The sequence below is a fragment of the Hyperolius riggenbachi genome, chromosome 7 (assembly GCF_040937935.1).
Source record: "Hyperolius riggenbachi isolate aHypRig1 chromosome 7, aHypRig1.pri, whole genome shotgun sequence".
In the NCBI taxonomy this organism is placed as follows: Eukaryota; Metazoa; Chordata; class Amphibia; order Anura; family Hyperoliidae; genus Hyperolius; species Hyperolius riggenbachi.
Window position 1 is genome coordinate 255,326,084 of NC_090652.1, and position 21,221 is coordinate 255,347,304.

General features: G+C 45.6%; 1 protein-coding gene across 9 annotated transcripts in view; it reads right to left on the reverse strand.

Moving 5' to 3' along the window:
- The window catches only part of MYO3B (myosin IIIB), a 394,939-nt gene that overhangs the window by 174,324 nt on the left and 199,394 nt on the right, over window positions 1–21,221 (reverse strand). The gene's annotated exons all lie outside the window — the stretch shown is intronic.

Below are 21,221 nucleotides of genomic sequence, written 5' to 3' on the forward strand. Positions count from 1 at the left end.
ACTTCGGAAATTATCTATTGAGTCATCTTATCAGCTCAGATTCGAACCATGTATTCCCAGCATTACAAACAAACATTCTGCAGTGATGCACCTGACAGGACTAAATATGTCACAACCTGTAATTCATTTCAGAATGTAAATCAGGATGAGGAAAAATTTTAAAATGGGCAAACACTGACTAAATAATTTAAAAGTTAATATTGTAAAAAAAAAAAAGCATTTTAATATTATTATTGTGTGTGTCTTCCACAGAACTTCACACTGTATTATTATTATTATTTATAGGATTTATATAGCGCCAACATATTACCCAGTCCTGTACAATAATTAAGGTTACAGACAATGATAATAGGGGTGACAGACAACACAATACAGGTAATAAGCAGTAAGACACACAATGCCAGATCATACACTGGAGTAATAGTCAAGTAATACAAGTTCATGTTATTCTGTGAGCAGGATGCATGATCAGGTAGAATACAGCAGGAGGGAGGGCCCTGCCAAAGGCTTACAATCTATAGGGAGGGGGTAGTGACACAATCTGAGGGAGACTGCATCAAGAGGTTCTAGGCAGAGAGAAGGCATCAGCGAAGTGAGCCTTCTGTATGTAATCAAGTCACTAACTGTCCCTCAGAGGAGCTCACAATCTAATTCCTATCATAATCATATCCCCCTATCATAGACGAAGGCCAATTTTGAAGAGAAATCGTAACCAAGAATTGAACTTCATCCCAATCCGTAGCCGATACCCCCTTTCCCATGAGAAATCTTTTCCTTTTCACAAACAGATCATCAGGGGGTTCTGTATGGCTGATATTGTGGTGAAACCCCTCCCACACTGTGATGTCAGGACCATGGTTCTGACATCACACTGTGGGAGCCTTGTTGCATTGTGGGAAACAGCTGTTTACAGCTGTTTCCAACTGGCAAAAAAAGCAAGCAACATCTCCTTCCATTGACATCACCTGCCAGCAGTAAAAATGTCACCATGTGGTAAATGTCAGAATGTAAATAAAGCAGAAAGAAAGATTTTACAATTGGCTAACACTGATTAAATCACTTATACATAATTATTGTAAAAATTAAGCACTTTACTACATTATTTTCACTGGAGTTCCTCACAGTTAGCTTATTTGAATGTTTTTGGGATGTGGGAAGAAACAGGAGTGCCTGGAGGAAACCCACACAAAACAGGAGGTGATCGTACAAACTCTATGCAAAAAGTGTCCTGGCCCCATACTAAACAGGTGACCCAGCACTACAAGGTAAGAGTGCTATCCACTACACCACCATGCCGCCAAATATTAATTAATAATATTCGTCAGCTTCAGTTTTGTTCTAAGTAACTGTACAAGATTTCAGGGATTAGCAAACATTATCCCGCACCCTTTTGCTGTTCAGTTGTTATTAATACAAAACAAATCTATATTCCTCTATAATGTTCAACTGTATAGAAGTTGTGCTTTTTAAGATTTTACATTGGATCTAAAGTTTGAATAAAAGTTTGAATAAGGCCTACTGTCTAAAGTTTACTTTTTAAATCTTTTAAAATAAGCCTGGAAATGGTATTATCCTGATTCAAAACTCCCTGCCATGACTGATGGCTAACATAGTGCAATACTCTACTGTTACCACCAGGGCAGGTAGTGCTGTTTCAGCACTGGACAGCTCCCAAGCAATTGACTTACATGAGGATGAATTACTGATTAAAGGAGAAGAGAGAGGAATACGGACCGGTCATCTTCATTCCCTTGTCCCTTGCCATTTACTTGGCTATCATGCTGAACTTCTGGTTTTGGTTGTTTTTGAGTCACACACCTGCAACCAGGGGAGGACTGGATAGGGGGGAAGGGGGGAGATTTCCCCCCAGGCTGCCCCTCATTTAATGATTTAGGGCTGGCACTGTGCCTGGTGAATTCAGGTTTTTGTATAAGGCAATGTGAAACACTAGGCTGAATGAGGGAAATAAACGCCCAATCACAGAGCAATTGCAGGGCGGGAAAGCTAGTAAATATACACAGCATGATACAGAGCAGAGGCTTGCCTGCAGGGTCTGTGGGAAAAAATCTGTCTGGTCTCTCACCATTGTTAACTGCGTGTGCACAGCTTAATAAGATATTGTCTAGGTTGAAAAGTTTTCGACAGTCCCTAGACTCCAGAAGGGCTGCTTGCAGGACTTGTGTAAGATAGAAACTCCAACCGTTGTAACTCAAAATGTATTATGTGCCCCCCCGGTGCCAGTGCATTTATACTTTATCTGTCACGCTGTCCCTCGACTGTCCTTGCTGCATTTCCCACGTGACTATCGGCATATAGCACGTGGGGCACGTGTGTGATGTCATTTAGGCGGGGGCTGCCGTGAAAACAGGCCTCTAGTTTGTGTTTTCCCCCCAGGCCAAAAGGTCCCAGTCCTCCCCTGCCTGCAACAAGCATGCAGCCATTGGAGTCAGACCAGAAGCCAGGCAAATGATCTGCATGCTCATTCTGGCACAGTGACATATAGTATTAGAGGCAGAGCATTAACATAGAAGTCAGGCAACTGGCATTGTTTATTAGAGAATGCCTCCATATTCCTTTCACTTCAAGCTCCCTTTAATTTGTTACCATTTTTGCAGGATTGTGTTATTTGTAAAAGCAAAAACAAATCATGTGAGATAAAAAGGTTCCATATGATTCAATGTTTACACAACTTATATTTAGGCTTTATGAATTCTATAAAGATAAGCAGTACAACCACAAAAATCTTTTACAGAAAGCTGCTGGGTAAAATCTGTTTATATTCATCTGTTTGCATACGTCTGCACAATGCACAAATCGTTTTGTGAAGAAAAAGTAGCACTGTAAGAAACTAATTGTATAGATGCCCATTGATGGTACAATCATATTTTTGTATCATTTCCTTGGAGAAGTGGAGATCAGCATGGTGGATTTTTTTCATAGATACAACCACAACTGATTTCTAAATCTGGAATAGTTTGGATTCTTTAATGCCGTGGATCAGTTAAATACAATCTTTTATTTTAATCTGAACAATCTTATCACAAATATGATTGTTTGCTAAAAATCACACAGTTAATGGCCTCCTTAAAGGGAAGGTTCAAGCAAAATAAAAAAATGAGTTTCACTTACCTGGGGCTTCTACCAGCCCCATGCAGCCATCCTGTGCCCTCATAGTCACTCACTGCTGCTCCAGTTCCCCGCTGGCAGCTTGCCGACCTTGGAGGTCGGCGGGCCGCATTGCGTACATTTTTACGCATTCCCGCTAGTGCAGGAACAGTAACACATACATTTTTACGCGTACTGGTTCAATGCGTAAATTTTTACGCATTGAACCAGTAATGCGTAAAAATGTATGTGTTAATGTTCCTGCACTAGCGGGAATGCGTAAAAATGTACGCAATGCGGCCCGCCGACCTCCAAGGTCGGCAAGCTGCCAGCGAGGGACTGGAGCAGCAGTGAGTGACTACGAGGGCACAGGATCGCTGCATGGGGCTGGTAGAAACCCCAGGTAAGTGAAACTCATTTTTTTATTTTGCTTGGACATTCCCTTTAAGGCTAGCCTTGGCAAGGAGGCTAAAGAAACGAGAACTTGATTCAAGTAACCCTGTATCAGAGTTTCATTCCTTACGTTGCATTTTCCCCAAAATTAGAATGAATGAGAAAAACAGCAGAAAAAAGAATGTGTATGCTGAAGTTTAAACAATCTGCGCAGGGAGGATACACAGCACAAAAGAACAATTTGCAAGAACAGAGAGAAGGTGGCACATTTGAGAAGCACATACTTCGCGAAGGCAGCACATGGCATATCTACCTGTCCTAATGACAGAGGTGCGGTGCGCTTTACTTGCACGTTGCTATGGTAATGCATGTTATGTCACTTATGACCATTGCAATGCACATGTTGTCCTGGTGACACATGTAGCACAAATAGAGTAATGGGCAGTGCTCTCCTGGCATTAGGACCAGGGCTGTGGAGTCTGAGTCATTTTTAGGTATCTCAATTCAGAGTTGTGGTTTCATAAACTGAGGAGTCAGAGTGGGAATTGGAGTTGGATAATTTTTGTAACCGCTCCATAGCCCTGCAAAGGCTGTGGAGTCGGATTTGGAGCAATTTTTGGGTACCTGGAGTCAGAGTCGGTGGTTTCATAAACTTAGGAGTCGGAGCTGGAGTTGGATGATTTTTTTTTGTACCGACTCTACAGCCCTGGTTAGGACCAGTAAAATTGCTGTGCGCTATCTTCGCAATCACCGAAATTTTGTGCACCAAACCATTTAAATCCTTCACAATCCCATGTGGATACTGCTATGCATACAGTAATTCTTTAAAACTAAACTCCACAAACACAAAAATACATTACTCAAGTCTCACAATAAAGCACAAACAGCACGGTTTTCAAATAAGGGCCAGCAGGTGGAGAGCCTAAGCTTGAAATCAGCACGTTTTAAATAAATATTTAATCAACACATGTAAGCTGTGCAAAGAACGATGACCGCATGCAAACTGCAGTAACCATAGCAACCGCCTCTTCTCAGTTTCCTTACTAATGTGAAAGGGGATGGCTGATTGCATGCAATGCATTGCTGCCCTTTGCCTTATCCCATCATCCAGACAATTTCAGTTATAGCTCAAATGCAGCACACATGTAGAAAGGCAGCTAGCTACCATGACATGTATCAGCGAATAAAAAAACAGATGAATCTCACCTTGAATTTGCACCAGAATTCTAAAGCATGGTCCTTCAGCAATCCCGTATGTCAGACATACAGCACATTACTTTTGGAATAGATGGTTAGATCCATGAAGAGCTGGGACCATAGGCTGCACTTTGCAGATCACAGGTGGTTTAGGGCTGGTGGGACTTCCATTCCTCTCCTCCGTGAGTTGAGCCAGTCACACCTAAATCATGCTGAAGCTTTGTGTGTATAGAGTCTACCCTCCCATTGAGGGACATTTATCACTGTGCTCTGCTTACAATAGAAGCTTCTGTCTCTCCTTTTGTTACTGGGTGCAGGAGGCAACAATTAGAGAAAAGTAACCGAGGTATAGATTACAAACAGGAGGCAAGAACAGACATTTACATTTGGGTCACCCAGTGAAACATGAAGACTAACCAAAGGATGAATGATTGAGCAGGCATGACCCAACTGCCCTCAGGACCCCCTGTGTTCAACAGGTCACATACACAAAAACACGACTGGCTTGAAGAATACTCGTTTTTATATCTAATGAAAGAAGAGAGTGGAGAAGGCAGTGGTATAACTAAAAATCATGGGGCCCCCAGTGAAACTTTGATGGAGCCCCCCAATGTTCACACCACTTCCCTTGCCTCCCCTTGGGCCCATCTTGCAAGGGTCATAAAACAAGTGTGGTTTTTATGATCTTCACACCCATAACAAATGAAGCACCTAAAACACCTAAGCTGAAGTATAGTCCCTTGTATCGGAGGAAGGGAAGGTTAGTAGTTGGGGCCCCCCACAGCACTGGTCCCCTGTGCAGTCACAGGGGCTGCTCCCCTCTAGTTACGCTCTTGAGAGAAGGGAGTGGGCACCAAACACTCTCAAACACTCTTGAATGAGGAGACTCTAGAGATCTGGAAAATGTACTATCCTGACAGAAGCAGACCACTAGCCTCCTCCCAACACAGGAGACGACTGTCCTCCATCTGACACAGGAGACCACTATCCTCCTCCTGACAGAAGCAGACCACTAGCCTCCTCCCAACACAGGAGACCACTGTCCTCCTCCCAACACAGGAGACCACTGTCCTGCACCTGACACAGCAGACCACTATCCTCCTCCTGACACAGGAGACCACTATCCTCCTCCTGACACAGGAGACCACTATCCTTCTCCTGACACAGGAGACCACTAGCCTCCTCCCAACACAGGAGACCACTATCCTCCACCTGACACAGGAGACCACTGTCCTCCTCCCAACACAGGAGACGACTGTCCTCCACCTGACACAGGAGACCACTAGCCTCCTCCCAACACAGGAGACCACTATCCTCCACCTGACACAGGAGACCACTGTCCTCCTCCCAACACAGTAGACGACTGTCCTCCACCTGACACAGGAGACCACTATCCTCCTCCTGACACAGGAGACCACTATCCTCCACCTGACACAGGAGATGGCTATCCTCCACCTGACACAGGAGACCACTATCCTTCTCCTGACACAGGAGACCACTATCCTCCACCTGACACAGGAGACCACTATCCTCCTCCTGACACAGGAGATGGCTATCCTCCACCTGACACAGGAGACCACTAGCCTCCTCCCGACACAGGAGACCACTGTCCTCCTCCCGACACAGGAGACGACTGTCCTCCACCTGACACAGGAGACCACTATCCTCCTCCTGACACAGGAGACCACTATCCTTCTCCTGACACAGGAGACCACTATCCTTCTCCTGACACAGGAGACCACTATCCTTCTCCTGACACAGGAGACCACTATCCTTCTCCTGACACAGGAGACCACTATCCTTCTCCTGACACAGGAGACCACTATCCTCCACCTGACACAGGAGACCACTATCCTTCTCCTGACACAGGAGACCACTATCCTTCTCTTGACACAGGAGACCACTCGCCTCCTCCCAACACAGGAGACCACTATCCTCCACCTGACACAGGAGACCACTATCCTCCTCCTGACACAGGAGACCACTATCCTTCTCCTGACACAGGAGACCACTATCCTCCTCCTGACACAGGAGACCACTATCCTTCTCCTGACACAGGAGACCACTATCCTCGTCCTGACACAGGAGACCACTATCCTTCTCCTGACACAGGAGACCACTATCCTCCAACTGACACAGGAGACCACTATCCTCCACCTGACACAGGAGACCACTATCCTTCTCCTGACACAGGAGACCTCTATCCTCCAAATGACACACGAGACCACTATCCTCCTTCTGACACAGGAGATGGCTATCCTCCAACTGACACAGGAGACCACTATCAGGGCCGGCCTTAGGTTTCATAGCGCACTGAGCGAAACCTGATTTTTGTGCCTCCCCTTCATCCTCTTCCTGTGTGCATGCACACAAACGCACGCACGCACGCATGCACGCACGCATGCACGCACACACACAGGCCTATATGCAATTCTCCTGAGATATCTTCTAGGAAAGTGGTTCCCAACCTTTTTGACGTTGTGACACAAATGCTCAGATCTCTGTGACACGTCACATATGTATAATAGAAAAAAAACTTTTAATAACCACGAATGGATGGAAAGAGAGCATTATCCTGAATATACTTAAAGGGAAGGTTCAAGCAAAATAAAAAAATGAGTTTCACTTACCTAGGGCTTCTACCAGCCCCATGCAGCCATCCTGTGCCCTCGTAGTCACTCACTGCTGCTCCAGTCCCCAGCTGGCAGCTTGCCGACCTCGGAGGTCGGCGGGACGCATTGCGTACATTTTTACGCATTCCCGCTAGTGCAGGAACATTAACACATACATTTTTACGCGCTACTGGCTCAATGCGTAAATTTTTACGCATTGAACCAGTAATGCATAAATGTATGTGTTAATGTTCCTGCACTAGCGGGAATGCGTAAAAATGTACGCAATGCGTCCCGCCGACCTCCGAGGTCGGCAAGCTGCCAGCGAGCGACTGGAGCAGCAGTGAGTGACTACGAGGGCACAGGATGGCTGCATGGGGCTGGTAGAAGCCCCAGGTAAGTGAAACTCATTTTTTTTATTTTGCTTGGACATTCCCTTTAAAAATGAAGGCTAGAACCTTTCTGGAATATTAATAAAAACAGTGGGACAGTTTGCCGCCCCCCCATTTAGAATGATAGCACAGCACCGACAATTAATACCACGCGTTATAGCCTCAGTGCACCCCCCAAAAAAGTGCCCTCTAACTCAGTATAGGTAGGTAGCCAGGTATAGGTGCCCCCAGTATAGGATCTCATGTGTAGGTGCCCTCAGTATAGGTTGCCAAGCATAGGTGCCCCCAGTATAGGAAGTCAGTTGAAGGTCTCCATCCCTTCCATAGGTAGCCAGACGTATGTGCCTCCAGTATAGGTAGCCAGGTACAGTAAAGCAAAAAGCAGAGGGATGGTCGGCACATGCAAAGTTGTCAGCATAAAAAAGCTTTATTCCATAATGGCTTCATGCAACATGCTTAAAAAAAAGTCCATGCAAAGAATAGATCCTACCCGATACTCAGATGGCCGTGGGGTGAGGTGGGAGCGGTAGGGGCCGCCTTACGACCGTTTCGCTCTACTGAGCGTCTTCAGAGGCAGTGCGCATTGCCTCTGAAGACGCTCAGGAGAGCGAAACGGTCATAAGGTGGCCCCACGCATATAGCAGTATACCCGATACCAAAATCCCAGCATCCAATGAAATCTAATTGAATGCACATGATCTGAGATCTGCAGTGCCGGCATGGGCAGCACCAGGGGGGTGCAAGGGGGTGCTCAAGCACCCCCTAGAATTGTCCAAGCACCCCCAAAGCACCCCCTGGTGTGAACTGACTTCAGGCGTCTAAGAGACGCCGAGTCAGTTCACAGCGGCAGCCTGAAGCAGCAGAGCAGGGCTACGGTAAGATGGCCGCCCGAAGCCCTGCTCTGCAGACTTTGAGTCTGCAGTGCAGGGCTTCGGGCGGCCATTTTCCCATAGCCCTGCTTGCCGGGTAATGCAGGCTGCAGGCAGGAAGTCACGTGAAGGAAGAGGATCATGGGTGCTGCGCGCCACAAGGAGGTCGGGACAGGAGGAGGTCGGGACAGGAGGTCTTCTGACTGTAGGTGAGTAAATGGGTTTTTCTTTTCTTTTTCAGGTGGTGCTGCTGATTGTGGTCAGAACTGCTGAGGATTGTGTATATTGGGGTCAGATCTGCTGAGCATGGTGCATAATGTGGTCAGATCTGCTGAGGATTGTGCATATTGGGGTCAGATCTGCTGAGGATTGTGCATATTGTGGTCAGATCTGCTAACAATTGTGCATATTGGGGTCATATCTGATAACGATTGTGCATATTGGGGTCATATCTGATAACGATTGTGCATATTGGGGTCATATCTGATAACGATTGTGCATATTGGGGTCATATCTGATAACGATTGTGCATATTGGGGTCATATCTGATAACGATTGTGCATATTGGGGTCATATCTGATAACGATTGTGCAAAATGGGTTATTGAACGTGTTTTTTGTTCAAATCTGCTCACATTACGTGTATTTTCTTGAGAAAAACTGCACAATTATGTGAATTTTCGGGGGAAAGGGTCACCAAAACTTGGGCCCTCTGTCTTTGCGTTGCACTTTTAAAGGGAACCCGAGGTGAGAATAATATTGAGGCTGCCATATTTATCTCCTTTTAAGCAAAACCAGCTGCCTGGCTGCCGTGTTGGTCCTCTGCCTCTAATTCTTTCAACCATAGCCCCTGAACAAGCATGCAGCAGGTCAGGGGTTTCTGACAATATTGTCAGAACTGACAAGATTAGCTGCATGCTTGTTTCTGGAGTAATTCAGTTCACTACTGCAGCCAAATCGATCAGCAGGGCTGCCAGGCAACTAGAATTGTTTAAAAGGAAATAAATATGGCAGCCTCCATATCACTCTCACCCTGGGTTCACTTTAAATTACAGTTAGCCCCGCCCTCATCCGGTCATGGCCACGCCCATTTTTTTTCATCGCGCCGCACCGCAGGTTGTAGCCACGCCTATTTTTTTGCAGGTCGTCAGCTACCCCGGAAATTTGTCCAGCACCTGCATAGCACACCCTAAAAAAAATTCCTGGAGCCGCCACTGAGTGCCGGTTCTTTTTTCTTATTTGTATACATTATAGGTAGCCAGGTGTTGGCCGGCTATGGCCACTATCCTCCTCCTAACACAGGAGATGGCTATCCTCCAACTGACACAGGAGATGGCTATCCTCCACCTGACACAGGAGACCACTGTCCTCCCCCTGACACGTGAGACCACTATCCTCCTCCTGACACAAGACCACTATCCTCCTCCCGACACAGGAGACCATTATCCTCCTCCCGACACAGGAGACCAGTATCCTCCTCCCGACACAGGAGACCACTATCCTCCTCCTGTCACAGGAGACCACTATCCTCCTCCTGACACAGGAGACCAGTATCCTCCTCCCGACACAGGAGACCACTATCCTCCTCCTGTCACAGGAGACCACTATCCTCCTCCTGACACAGGAGACCACTATCCTCCTCCCGACACAGGAGACCACTATCCTCCTCCTGACACAGGAGACCACTATCCTCCTCCCGACACAGAAGACCACTATCCTCCTCCCAAAACAGGAGACCACAATCCTCCTCCCGAGTCCCGACACAAGAGACCACTATTCTCCACCTGACAGACCACTATCCTCCTCCCAACACAGGAGACCATTATCCTTTACCCGACACAGAAGACCACTATCCTCCAGATCAGGAGTAGTCATAAGTGGGGGATCATAATGGCCATACTAGTTATATGACCACTGCCGTGTGTGTGTGTGTGTCTATCTGGCAATAATCAGCTGCGCCTACAAACGAGATCATTACCTAATACAGGGGTCCCCAAACTTTTTCGGTCAAGGGCCGGGTCAACATACTTCAGACTGCTGGGGGGCCGGAACATACAATGATATTGAAAAACATTACATTGAATCTAGGTATTGATTCCCGCCAATCATGGGCCGGGGAAGAACTCCCAGCAGCAGCCATTCAGTCATGCGGTGCCCGAAGAACATCTTTATGCACCAGACAGTGAAGTATACCAAGGTGACCAAATGTCTGCTGGAAGCCAGCGAATGACTGCTCGCTGACTTCTACAGTATGTGAATAGATGGTGCCAGTACTGCTATTCTATATGCAGGCCATCGATATTTAAAGGTGCAGTGGGCCACATCTATAAGTTATACATTTTGTGTTTGGGGGCCAATAAAAATGCCTCGGAGGGCCGCATTTGGCCCGCGGGCCATAGTTTGAGGACCACTGACCTAATATGACATTTCCATATGTGATGGTTTCCAGGATTTATATTAGTAATCTTCAAGTTCTGAGAATTTAAATATTAGCTTTCCAAACTTTTCTGCATAATGATTTAACTACATTATATAAAGAGGTTCTGCTTGAATCCCTTGCACACCTTGCGCTCCTCATCTCAGTCCTACTGCAACCCCACCATGTGGAAAAACAATAGTTAAACTCCCCTTTAACGATCTCCCAGTCTATAGGAAAAAGTTCATATGTTGCTTACTCTATTTCTATTAAATAGGTATAGCCGAGGACATAGACAGGGTGGCATGGTGGAATGGTAGATTTAATTCTTGCCTTGCAGTGCCGTGACCCTCTATACAATGATTTCCCTATATTTTCTTTTCTTTTGAAGCAGCCTAAAGGAGATCAGCCTAATGGTCAGTCATATCTAGGGCTGTTTTTAGGAATAGGCAACTTAGGCAGTTGGTTAGACCACCAACTTCTTCAGGGCAGTAAACAATCCTGCCAAACATTCTGATCTTTGACCAATCATTTTACATAGCTGTTGATAGGGATGTGATAACAGTAGTAGTAAATATGATATGGGACAAAAAGTTAAAAGAGTATGCCATAACACCTGTGTGTCAGGTGCCAAAAAGCAGACTATAGCTTTAGATATGCTCTTTTGTTGGATTTCTGCAGATTTCTGTGGCAATACCCCAAAGTGGAACTGTGTAATGCTTTATAAAGATGCACAATGCACAACAGAATACATCAGATAATTGGGTACAGGAGTCTAAAAAGAAATGCTGGAGAAGTTTGCCATCTCTGTCTCTTAGTACTGTAACAAACAAGTGGTTGAAAATGTAAAAAATACTTTTTGAAGCAAATCACACAGTAAGCTAAAACTGAACTACATATAAAACGTTTCCTTTGTTCTAACAGACCATACCATAAAACATGAAAGGACAAACATTAATTTATAAAGTTACTAAAAGGGTTATTAGACTGTGTTTCACTTTGCTACAAAGCTTATCAAGAACATGGCACAGAAGGTTATCACTGCCATGGAAAATCCCCAAATTCTTCTTTGAACACTAATTGCAGATGATAAAACTTAGCAAACACAGGACAGAGTTTTTTCTTCCTGCAGGACTCAGTGACCATGAACAGCTTTGTAACCATAGCAGGCCTCATCAAAAACACTGTAAATTTGATGATATACCACATACATATAATGACAGCTCCTAGCAATTCTGTACTCTGAGCTGAGGGGACTTGTGATTTTTACAGAAAGGACATTACCATGGGATAAATGCAAATAGGATATTGCTATAACCAATAAAGCCTAGAAAAAAACAAGTTTTAGTATGTGTTATGCTGAACTGCAATTCCACTTAGTAAGATGGGTTCAGGGTAACAAACAGGCCACAAATGGCCTTAATCATAACAGCCCTTTATGGCCCATGTCATAATTGCCAGATTTCTAGTCTGGGTCCAAGTTCTTCTGGTAGCTCTGCAAGTTAAAGAGAAACATATAGTAGTGGGGGGGGGGGGGGGGGGAGAAATCAAGATATTGCAAAGCGAGAAGTCAAAAAGTATAAGAGAGATCAAGAAATTATTGATATTTGTTGTGTGTGTGTGTGTTAACAGCAAAGTCTTGAAATATCTTGCTTTGCATGTAATGAGTAATTCATATATTAGTTTCACGTTTTAAGTTGAATTACTGAAATAAATTGACTTTTGAGCAATATTCTAATTTTATGATTTTCACCTGAAAGCATAGAGGTACTATACTACTACTAAGTAGTACTATATACTAAGTAGATACTACTTGCTTGGCAACTGGAAACAGCCGTTATTTCCCACAATGCAAAAAGGTTCACAGACAGGAAACTGTCATGGCCAGGGCCCTGATATCACACTATGGGAGGGGTTTCACCACAATCTCAGCCATACAGACATCCCTGATATTCTTTTTGCGCAAAGGTTAAAATTCCTCATGAGCAATCTGATATTGGCTACTGATTGGGATGAAGTTCAATTCTGGGTTAAATTTCCTCTTTAAGGCCTGTAAGGCAGCCTTTATAAATATGCAGCAATGCCAGGCACGGCTTACATTGGCCTAGATGAAGCCAGCTAAACAAATGTAGATGGTGCATGTTGGCTGATGATAACATTGTAGAGAGGGCTGCTTTTTGTCTGTTTTCATGAGCAGAGCAGTTCTATAACTAGTAAATCAAGCGCCGACCTTCTGGACAGGATTTCTTTACAAGCAGAGAAGATATCATTAGCGCAGAAAGAGAGAATTTTTTACAAGCAGATAATAAGCCGTATGCTGGAAGCCATAAACACAGACAGAGTTACAAAAGTCTCGCTGCAGTTCATTCTAAGCGGCCCGCATTTGTTTACTTCTACCCATTGTAAATCTATCCACACAGGCCGGTCCCTTCTTAATAAGAGCCGCCTTGCTGAAATCCATCTTTGGAAAACAACCACAGCAGAGCACCCTTTCAGTCTTCTTAATAGAATGTGTAAACTACGGTAACAATAAATTAGGCTCGCCAATGGAAGACTTGTGGCTAAAAATATAGATGAAGAACGTTATTTGTTTAACGTGAGATGCCAGCACTAGGGATACATCCTGCTAAAAATACTCCAAAGAGATTAAGTGGTTGTTGGCTGCATGCTAAATAGCCGATTGTGCTGCTGTTCAGTAAACTGGACAACCGTGTGGTGTAGAAAAACTGCTAAGCGATCACATTAGCATTCATGGGCTTAACCAGACAGGATGATAAGGAACAAGCTATTTACCTTCACCTGAACATGCACATGTGTTGAAGGGAAGCTCAACTTCAATCAGTTGCTTTTAACACATATTGCTTGCAAACTGCCGGGGCTGCATTTGCGCTTCAGGAGCTCATAGGCAGTGCTGCTCAGATACCCCTTTTCAAAATCCGGATCCGATTCGGATCCGGATACCCAGATATCCGAGTTCAAAATCTTCTGATCCGAATCTGAATTGGATATCCGACCCTAGTATCCGGGATATCCGGGCAAATTCGGATATCCGGATAGAAAAACCGGAAGTGGCCTTTAAATTGCTTTACAACCGTTTTTTAGGGTATACGAGGCATGTAGCATCATTATTTTGTAAAGGGAAACACTAACTGATGATGTGGGGACTTAAACCCCCCCCCCCAAAAAAAAAGAAATGGCTGTCAATTAACATTAGGCCTAGGTTCCAGACAGTGGTCGTGCAGCCCACATTGTGTTCAAAGTCCAACTGGGACATGACAGTTTTCAGCCAAGACACTTCCAAAAAATTACGCAGCAATTGTGTTTTGGGTTAAATGTAGGTGGTATCAGTGGCCTGTGGCACCTTGGCCTGGCGGTGGGAGCTGCACAGGCAGCAGGAGCAGGCAAATGCAGCAGCAGCAGGTGTAATGTGTGCCAGGAGCATGCCGGACATGGCACGTTGCAATTGGCACTTGGCACGTGTTTCTTGCCACGTGACACTTGGCAAGTGCCACGTGACATGTGCTTAGTGACAGTCAGACAGCAGAGGAGAAGACACTAGTGCACACTAACTGTCACACTGCCACTGCTCACAGAACAGCAGTTCTGTAGAAAGCTAACACAGTAGTACTACTACTCTAACAACTTCTAGCACACTGACTGCAGTACTACAGTACTAACTACACAATAACACAGTAATTCTATCCCCTAATCCCTAACCTATACCTAAGGCTAATAGCTGACCAGAAGGCAGCAGCTGGCCTGGTCTGTGCACAACACACACGCAGACACATAGCATCTGCCTGCAGCACACACTCTGACTGCCACACAAATGACATCAAGCTAATTAATGATTTAACAATAGTGTAGTGATAGTGAAGGGGTTAATCACTGAACAGTTTTCGGTTTATCACTGCTAGGCCAGCAGCACTGGAGCACACACTCTGACTGTCATACAATGACATGAAGCAAGCTAATTAACGATTTAACAATAGTGTAGTGATAGTAGTGAAGGGGTTAATCACTGAACAGCTTTAGGTTTATAACTGTGTACAGCCCTTGGTAGGCCACCAGCACTGGAGCATGTCTCTCGGTGAGCATTCAGCAAGCTAAGACGATATGTCTCATCATGGCAGCCCTCCTTATTATACAGGGGGGCTGACCAGTGTTCCATTCTGTAATTGGGTGCCAGGGTTTAGGCTGGGAGCCCTCTGATTGGCTCAATGAGGTCAGGTGGGGCTGGCCAGGGTTCCCCTCTGTGATTGGTTGCTAGAGCTTCTGCTGGGAGCCCTCTGAATTGCTCCAGGACGTCATCTCCTTAGTTACAGTATTTTGGATCCGGATATTTATTATTTATTGTATTTATAAAGCGCCAACATATTATGCAGCGCTGAACATTAATTTAGGTTACAGACAATATTTAGGGGTGACATACAGCAATATGACAATACAGGAATACAAGAAAACCAGATCACACACCATAGTATGAGTACCAGGTAATGCTTAGTCAGTCACTGGATGGAGCATGGAGATTAGGCAAGTTAGGTTCACTCAGATGCATAGCATGGGTTCACAGTAATGGAGGTGCAAGATCAGGTAGGACACAAAAGGAGGAGGACCCTGCCCAAAGGCTTACAATCTAGAGGGAGAGGTAAGGACACAAATGGTAGGGGACCAAGTTCAGCTGTAGGTTTAGAGCACTTGTGAGGGGTAGTAGGCCAGAGTGAAAAGGTGAGTTTTGAGGGCTTTCTTGAAGATGTTGAAGGAGGGGGCTGCCCTAATGGGTGGAGGTGGATATCCGCAATATCCGTGGATATCCGGGTTATGCAGCCAAATATCGGCAGATAGCTATCTTTCTAGAGAAATCCTGAATCCGGAATCCGGTCCGGATAGCGTAAAAAAGTTCAGATATCTGGGTTACCCGGATATCCGGAATCCTGATGAGCAGCACTGCTTGTAGGCAGAGAGATTCTAGTGTCCTAAACTCCGCCCCTCAACACAGGGCACATCCCCAATCCCGGTCCTTATTTACTTATATCACATAAAGAGCTAAATGTACATGAACCTAGCAGCAGTGTAAATCAAAGAGTGGGCCCCCTCTACTTTAACAATAAAAAATGGCAATAATTTTATAAGTGGCCCTAGCTACCATACAAAATCGGCTACACATGATCAGGGGCGGGACTACACATGATTCAGAGCTACACACAACTTAATCACCACCTTACATTGCCTCAAGCCCACCCAGCACCAAGATGAAAAGAGCAGGGGGCAAATGGTAGTGTGTGTGGCCAGAGTGCACAGCTGATCTGTGCTGCAGTGCAGAAACAGAGGGAGGAGGATGCAATACTCCCACCGCACTACTCTCACTTTAACAGGAGGCACTGATTTATTATTATTGATTTATATAGCGCCAGCATCTTCCGCGGCGCTGTACAAAAGCATACAGGGTATAACAATACAAAATAAACAATACAACACTTAATACAAGGGAAGAGTGGATAACAGCTGATGCAGTGAACAAATTAACTACATATTTTACACAGGGGTGAGAGGTATGCACACCCATTACACAGCATTGTGAGAAAAGGGGAAGAGAGCCCTGGCCAAAAGGGCTTAAGCTGGCCATACACTGGCCCGATTTGCCGCCGTTTCGACAGCAGATTCGATCACTGGGATCGAATCTGCTGCCAGTCGTTCGCGCTACACGCCGAATTTCAATCCATTTCGTCCGATCCCGTTGATCGCTCCGTGCGGAAAATTACCGTCGATCACCCGCGGGTAGGGAGCGCGTCGCTAGCGGCGTTAGAGTGCCCGACGACCGACGCAATAGAGCGGCAATACATTACCTGCTCCGCCGGCGCGACCGGTCACCGCTGCTCCGTCTCCGCTCTGGTCTCTGGCATGCTTCAGTTCCTCCTGCCCGGCAGGAAATTTAAACAGTAGAGGGCGCTCTACTGTTTAAACTTCCTGCTGGGCAGGAAGAAGTAAAGCATGCTGGACCTGGAGACCAGAGCGGAGACGGAGCAGCCGTGACCGGGGGCAGTCATGCCGGCGGAGCAGGTAATGTATGCGGGCATGCGGGGGGGGGGGGGGGGGGGGTGAGTGCCGGCAGCAGCAGCAGCACCACCACCACCACAACAGGTTGTGAACGGTTTCAGGCTGAAATCGGTTCACAATCTGTTTGCAGTAAAGGTAGCCATACGATCCCTCTCTGATCAGATTCGATCAGATAGGGATCTGTCAGTTGGTCGAATCTGATGGCAAATCGACCAGTGTATGGCTACCTTTACAGTGTAATGGTTTAAGGTATAGGACAATAGGTAAAGGGAAGCTGTGATTAAGCCTTGGATCTCCGCCCCTAACTACATGCCTGTGCCTGCCTGACTGGAACTGGGTGGTAAGTGACATCACCCTCGGCTCTGCTGAGAGAGGAGACATTTGGGAAGAAAGGGGAGCCAGCTCTGCCAAATTAGGCACCTGTAGATAAATCCAGCCCTGCAAACTGCTTTTTGCATCCTTATGTTTCTGCAAAATTGAAAATAAATGTATTGCTTTAGGGGTCTGACCAGCCCAGTGGCGTATTAAATAATAAGGTGAATCAGGTAAATTGAGGGCTGCAGTAGTTTGGGGGCTGCCATGGGCACTCACGAGTGGCTGGATAGCGTAACATGGCTGAATAATGTACTGGAAAAGGGCCTACTCAGTAAGGAAACCTTGGGCAAGCTTCCTAACATGGCTACTGCCTACTGAGCATGCCCTAGTGGCTGCAGCTCAAGCGCTTGGAGAAAAGCGCAGTATAAATGTTATTTGTCTTGTCTTAACAGCCGCAATTAGTGGACCACACCCGCTATTTGTAGATGCAGTTTTTATAACTTCCACTTATAGGCGCTAATCAAGGCTATTAACATGGGCACTTATTGCAGTGCCTGAACAACCACAGCAGATATTTATCACCAAATCAGTCAGGGATTGCGGCAGGCAGGGCCGGAACTACCATAGGAAAAAATGGGCAATTGCCCCAGGGCCCCATAGCCTGTAGGGGCCCCCAAGGTGTCCCTCCCCATCTTAACTGTTGCTCCCCAGGGACTCTGCAGAGTCTGTTAAGTTGGGAGGTGATTGGGGGAGGGTCAGCAGCCAGCTCAGGGGCCCAGAAGGGAAATTTGGCTGCAACCAAGGGCCTCTAATGGTGCTTTTTGGTCGGGGGGTGTCTGTTGGGGGACTCCCAGGCTAATTTTGCCCTAGGGCCCAATTATTACTTGAACCGGCCCTGGGGGCAGGAGGGGACGGTTTAGAGTTAGGCATCGGTTGAGAGGTTTATTAGGGTTAGGCATTTAGCGGCAGGGGATCAATTAGGATTAGGCCCGGTAGAGGGAGGGTTAATGCAAGAACAGAGTTAAGTTAGGTGTTAGTAAAATATCAGCAAAAAGTACTGATATTAAACTATCGGAATTAAGTAGTGAAGTATGTGTAATTTTACACTTTATATAAAAGTGGGAATTCTGAATAATTTATTACATTCTACTATTCTAATGTATTACATTCTAGTAAAGTCATTAGGGTGTCTTTTTAAAGGAAATCAGAGCTCACTAAAAGAAAAAGATTTATACATACCTGGGGCTTCCTCCAGCCTCATGTGCTCTGATCGCTCCCACGCCACCGTCCTCCATTGTCTGCAGCTCTGGTACCGGGTCCCCGCACTTCTGTCAGTCGGAACTAGTCTAGGCAGGAGAAGTGCGCTCTTTGCGTATCTCTCCATCGCATTGAGTGATCCAAGCAGATGGGGCTGGAGGAAGCCCCAGGTGCGTATAAATCTTTTGCTTTTAGTGAGCTCTGGTACACTTTAAGCATGTCCATTAATGTCAAATCACATAGCGGAGTCCTTGCATGGAGTTCGTTCCCCATTGCTTCCAGTAGGTTGCATTGGGCAAACACCTAAATATGCAAATTCTTAGTGAGCATGGCGATTGCATGGACAGTAAGTAGCTAGAGTGGAAGCTGGAGTTAAGGCAGAACCAGTGGGAGGACCAGGATCAGCGAGACCGGGACCAGGGAGAGGGTTTGAGCCTTGGATGGAAGATCAAGTGAACACAGGCTTGGGCAGCACCAAAAGTAAACTATAACAACACTTCCAGGGCCAGATTTTCCATAAGGCACTGTAGGGTCGTGCCTACAGGTGCCTGATGATGTAAAGGCAGCTCATTTCCCTCTCCAAGTGCCTCCCATTCTCCTTCCCTATGCAAAGTCCAGAGCAAAGAGTAAATGAGCGGTTACCCACCCGGCTCTCTGCATTCCACTGGAGAGATCTCCCTCCCTTCAGCCTAAAGGCATCTCTAGCTACCTAATACTTGGGGACAACTCTAGCTACTTAATACTGAGGGTACCTTTGGCTGCCTAATACTAAGGGGCACCTGTGGCTACCTACGCCAGGCAGGGGAAGTAGGGAAGAGGTGACAGCTGGGCCCGCCAGCACACTAGCAGTGTGGTCCAGCAGGGGTTTGTGGGTTCGTGGAGGGCAACGTCTAGGGTGCCAATCTGTGCCTATAGGCTCTTGTGATGTAAATCTGGGCCTGGGTATTTCTGTTTCCCTCCCCATTAAGGCAATTTCCTGTTATGTCTGCAGGCCTAGAAGCATGATGAGACACCTTTTCTAAATGCAGATGATGCGCTATTTTGTAGGAGTCACCAGAACAAATGTAGGTACATCTAACTCTAGCTTTGGAGGCCACCTTAAAATATTAAAATGTATCTCACTTTCTGTCCCAATGTCAAATACCCTATGAGCAGGAAGTGATAAATGTCTCCAGGCTGTACAGAGATTCTTACCCTTCTCCACTCTACCCAGTATTTACATTACTTGCAGATAACTAAGCCATAACTTACTGTTGTGCTGAAGTTGAACAATTTTTCATTTAGCTATTTAGCATGCAGCTGACTGGTAGGTATTTACTGTCTAAACCTAGAGCGAGATGATGAATAACCTTCAGTGCAGCCTTCCTCCTCGTCCTGAGAAAGCGTAAGATGATTGATTTATCATGTGACACTGCGGTCAATTATCATCCGTGTTGTAGACATTCTATTGTGCAGAAAGCATTTGTACCTGTATTGATCTAGCTTTGAATTGTGCCATTCAGCTACTAATCTTCCATGTGTTTGTCATAAATACTGTGAAATTATAGCAGACTCACCCCCTACTGTTCTTACTGTAAATAAATGTGGCGGCAATTCTCTGGACGTGGGATAACTCTTGCAGCATTACAGGACTGGAGAGACAATGGGTATGTAATTTACTGCTCCGTACAACGGTCTGCATTTAAGGTCTTTGCTTTACATAACACAGTAAATCTCAAAGGGCATCCAGTCTTGTTCAAGTAAGCAGAATATATAGCTCCATAAGCTTTGTTAAAGTTATTTTCTAGTATAGCAGGTCTATCCAAACCCCCTCCTGAATGTACTGTATGGGTGATTGAAGTAACAGAATGTACAGAATACATTATATCAGGGTAGTTTTTAGGCATAGACAAACCAAGCACAGGCCTGGGGAGACACCTCCAAGAGGGGGCACCGTATAGCTATTCTTAGCATGCTTTGCTTTAGGGAATGCATACACCACTGCTAGTTTGATTACGACAGGGTTAGGTGATTATTTGAACACCCAAATGGGCACTGATTAGAACAACAACAAATATCAGAATGAGGGGTGCTGCTAAGGTTTTTGTGGCTCTACGTGGCACTTAACTTGTGGGATTCCCCTCCAGTCAGAGGCCCCTAATCTCCCCACCCCCAAAAAAGCAGCGCTCCAGTATAGGTAGGTAGCAAAGGTCAACCCTAGTATAGGTAGCCAAGGCGTTCCCCACCTAGTATGACTAGCCACCCACAGTATAGATAGTCACCTCCAATAAAGGCAGCCAAAGTGCCCCGCCCCAGTATGGGTAATGCACCCAATATAGGTAGCCAAAGGTGCCCCACCCCACAGGGCATTAGTGTCAGTGGGGGTACGTAGCTTCCTGCTGCCTCACCATCCTCAATACTCCCAGATCTTAGATTTGGTTTGCATTGTTGCTTTTGGCTATCCAGGACACTATTTTGACCTGTAAAGACCCAGGCTGTACATAAGCAATGAATATATATATATATTTATTTATTTTATTATTTTTTTTTTAATTTATTTACTTTTTTTTACAAAGTGGCTACACACCCCTTATAACAATTATGTTATGAGATGTGTTTGTCATGCAGAT